Genomic DNA, 4,405 nt, shown 5'->3' on the forward strand with positions numbered 1-4,405 from the left:
GAGAAGATCAGTACAGACTGAAGCCATTTTTTAAAAATACTTTTTGTTCATTTTTATTTATTTATTTGAGAACGACACAGAGAGAGAAAGAGGTGGAGAGAGAGAGAGAGAATGGGCGCACCTGGGCCTCCAGCCACTGCAAACGAACTCCAGACGCATGCGCCCCCTTGTGCATCTGGCTCACGTGGGACCTGGGGAACCGAGCCTCGAACCGGGGTCCTTAGGCTTCACAGACAAGCGCTTAACCGCTAAGCCATCTCTCCAGCCCTGAAGCCGTTTTTAAAAGGACCAAACGAAAGTTACACACTTCAAAAGTACAATAAGCAACTCAAGCAGTAAGTTTGGTAAACCAATAAAGATCTGCAACCCGAATGGCTGAGACAAGAGTGAAGGGAGATGAACAGCCCCATAGCAGCGCTGGGATGGTAGGTGCTCATGACCACATCTGCCTTTACGTGGCTTGTGGGACTCCAAACTCAGGTTGTCACCCTGATGTGGCAAGTGCTTGATCCGCTGGGACATTCCTCAGCCCTGAAAATTTCAAATTACAGAGCAACATTAATTTTCACATCCTCTAAGGTCAACAAAATTCAGCTAAGATAAATATGTGGTTCCCATATATATCATAGTTAAAAATGTTAAAAAGCCACACATAAGGGAAATTTTGGCAGCAATAAGAGAAAATGACTTATTCCACGCACTGGAGCTCTAATAAGAGGAACAGCTGACTTCTCATTAAAAACAATAGGTGCCAGAATGTAAGGCTGAGGTGTGCTTCAAGTGCTCATAGAAAACTACTGCTGGCCCTGAGTTGACTACGCTTCAGACTGAGGGTGAAGCTGAGCGTGGCAGTGCCCACCTGTAATCCCAGCACCTGGCAGCCTTAGGTATGATGAATGCCAGGAGTTAGAGTACTAAATAGTGAAACCCTGTATTTAAAAAAAAAAACTGGAAAGGAAGGCAGAACAAAAAAACCTCTCATGTAAGAGGCCCAAGTCGGGATCTGACAAGATGGCCGGGCTGCCCTGCAGGATCATTAAGGAAACCCAGCGTTTGCTGGCAGAACCCGTTCCTGGCATCAAAGCAGAACCAGATGAAAGCAACGCCCATTATTTTCATGTGGTTATTGCTGCCCCCCAGGACTCCCCCTTTGAGAGAGGGACTTTTAAACTTGAACTGTTCCTTCCAGAAGAATACCCAACAGCAGCACCTAAAGTATGCTTCATGACCAAAATTTATCATCCTAATGTAGAAAAGTTGGGAAGAATATGTTTAGATATTTTGAAAGATAAGTGGTCCTGAGCACTGCAGATCTGCACAGTTCTGCTATCGACCCAGGCTTTGTTAAGGGCTCCTAATCCAGATGATCCGTTAGCAAATGATGTAGTGGAGCAGTGGAAGACCAACGAAGCCCAAGCCATATAAAAGCAAGAGCATGGACTAGGCTATGTGCCATGAACAATATTTAAGTCAATCTGGTCATCAAGCGTGCATCACTTCTCCTGTTCTGCCAGGACTTCCTCCTTTTTTTTTTTTTTGTTTGCATTTAATGGGCACAGTCTTAGAAACATTACAGAATAAAGCCCAGGCATCTTCAAAAAAAAAAAAAAGAACTCTCATGTAAATAAAACCTAAGAGAATTTGTTGCTACCGGATCCACCTTATAAGAAATACTAAAGAAAGCCCTTCAGTCTGAAAAGAAGTAAACTCATACAAAAGAACTCCATTAGAGATAACTAAATATATGTGATTATATATCATATATCATAAACATATATTAATAATAATGTATAATATATTATTAAAATACTATATATTATTAATATGCATATCAATAAGCATTTTCTTCTTTTAATTGGTTTAAAAAGAAACATGAAACAATGTATATGTTTGTGCTGGTGTGTGTGGATGTGTTTTGTTGGGCTTATAAACATAGTATCTTTGACAATAGTACAAAAGACATGGGTAGGAACTGAGTTATATTGGAATAAGGAAATAATACTACATGGTAGCTGAAACCCACAGGAACCAATGAAAAGAACCAGAAATTATAAGTTACAAGTCAGTATAACAAACTAAATAAATTTATACTCATTCTCTTTTGTTTTTCTTGGGTTCCATATAAAAAGCAAGAATTATAAATTAGTTGAATTTCAAAAGGATTCTAATAAATTAATACATGTATAGTACCTCCTAGAACAACTACTAAAAAAGCAATTAAAAGAATAGGGAAACATTGTTATAGGAATTAAAACCTATGCTAAAATATTCACTTTACATATAATGTAATTCACTTTACATAAATAAAATAGGTAAAGGAGGAATAGAAGAAGAAAATGAAAGACACATGATTAGCAAAAAGTAGAACGTTACATGTGATGGTTTGATTCAGGTGTCCCCCATAAGCTTAGGTCTTCTGAATGCTAGATCCCCAGCTGATGGAGTTTGGGGAATTAACGCCTCCTGGACTGAGTGTATTGTTGGGGGCGGGTTTATGGGTGTTATAGCCAGTTTCCTTATTCCAGTGTTTGGCACACTCTCCTGTTACTATTGTCTACCTTACGTTGGCCAGGGGGTGATGTCCACCCTTTGCTCATGCCATCGTTTTCCCTGCCATCGTGGAGCTTCCCTCTCGAGCCTATAAGCCAAAATAAACCTCTTTTTCCCACAAGCTGCTCTTGGTTGGGTGATTTCTACCAGCAATGCGAACCTGACTGCAACATTATATAAAAGTATATCAATAACAAAGTTAACTGTGACGGAATTAAACAAATGGGCTAGAAAGAGGGCTTAGTAGGTAACATGTTGGTCTGTAAAGCCAAAGGACCTCAGTTCGATTCGTCAGAACCCATGTAATCCAGATGCACAAGGTGGCACATGTGTTTGGAGTTTGTTTGTAGTGGCTGGAGGCCCTGATGTGGCCATTCTCTCTCTAATAAATAAATAAAAATAAAATATTTTTAAAAAAATTTTTTATTTATTTATTTGAGAGTGACAGACACAGAGAGAAAGACAGATAGAGGGAGAGAGAGAGAATGGGCGCGCCAGGGCTTCCAGCCACTGCAAACGAACTCCAGACGCGTGCGCCCCCTTGTGCATCTGGCTAACGTGGGACCTGGGGAACCGAGCCTGGAACCGTGGTCCTTAGGCTTCACAGGCAAGCGCTTAACCGCTAAGCCATCTCTCCAGCCCAAATAAAATATTTTTTAAAAGAATTAAACAATACAATAAAAAACACAACATTGTTATATTGTGCATCTGGCTTTATGTAGGTGCTGGAGAGTTAAATAGGCTGGAACACTTTGCAAGCAAGAGCATTTAACTGCTGAACCATCTCCCAGCCCCGAGAATTGTTATGTTGGTTCCCAATTGTATGCTGATTATAAGAAACACACATTAAACCAAGCACGGTGGCGCACACCTTTAATCCCAGCACTCAGGAGGCAGAGGTAGGAGGATCTCCATGAGTTTGGGGCCAACCTGATATTACATAGTGAATTCCAGGTCAGCCTGGGCTAGAGTGAGATCTGACCTCAAAACAAAAAAACCACATTAGATTCAAAGGTACAAATGGGGGCTGGAGAGATGGCTTAGTGGTCAAGGCACTTGTCTACAAAGCCAAATGACCTCGGTTTGATTCCCCAGAACCCACGTAAGCCAAATACATAAGGTGGTGCATGCATCTGGAGTTTGTTTGCAGTGGCTGGAGGCCCTGTCATGCCCATTCTTTCTCTCTCTCAAATAAATAAATAAAAAATATTTTAAAAAGGTACAAATGGGTTGACAGTAAATTGATGGAAGAGGTATATTATGCACACAGCAATTAGACAAAACCTGGAGTTCCAATATTAATATCATGCAAAATAGTTTTATTTTTTCCACTAAAAATAAGAATGATATTTTATAATGATACAAATAGCAAGCCATCAGGAAGTTACAGCAATTATACACATATACGCACCTGATCACAGAGCTATGTGATACATGAAAGAAAGCCTGTCAGAATTGAGAGAGGAAAGAGATGATTCAACAATAGTAGGAGATGTACATCACACAGTTTAAATGATAACTAGAGGAATTAGACAGAATATCAACAAGGAAATGAATGACTTGAACAACAAAACACACAAACTAGACCTAACTGATGTCAATCAAACACCATGTCTCATTAGACCAGAACAAACATTATTCTCAGTTACGCACGGAACATTCTATAAGACAGACCACATTACAAATCAGAAAGCAAACACCAACAAATTCAAAAGAACTAAAATTGTATAAATAATGACCACCCATCCCAATGAATTTAGAAATTAATAACAGAACTTGGGAGGCAGATGAAGGAGGATCGCCATGAGTTCGAGGCCACCCTGAGGCTACACAGTGAATTTCAGGTCTTACTGGA

The 4,405-nt window shown here is 40.0% G+C and overlaps 1 pseudogene; it reads left to right on the forward strand.

Annotated features, from left to right (window-relative positions):
• The first annotated feature begins 1,011 nt into the window (after positions 1 to 1,011).
• LOC101611945 lies at positions 1,012 to 1,469 on the forward strand (annotated as a pseudogene).
• The last annotated feature ends 2,936 nt before the right edge of the window (positions 1,470 to 4,405 follow it).

This window comes from Jaculus jaculus, chromosome 11 (genome assembly GCF_020740685.1).
Source record: "Jaculus jaculus isolate mJacJac1 chromosome 11, mJacJac1.mat.Y.cur, whole genome shotgun sequence".
NCBI classification, from domain to species: Eukaryota; Metazoa; Chordata; class Mammalia; order Rodentia; family Dipodidae; genus Jaculus; species Jaculus jaculus.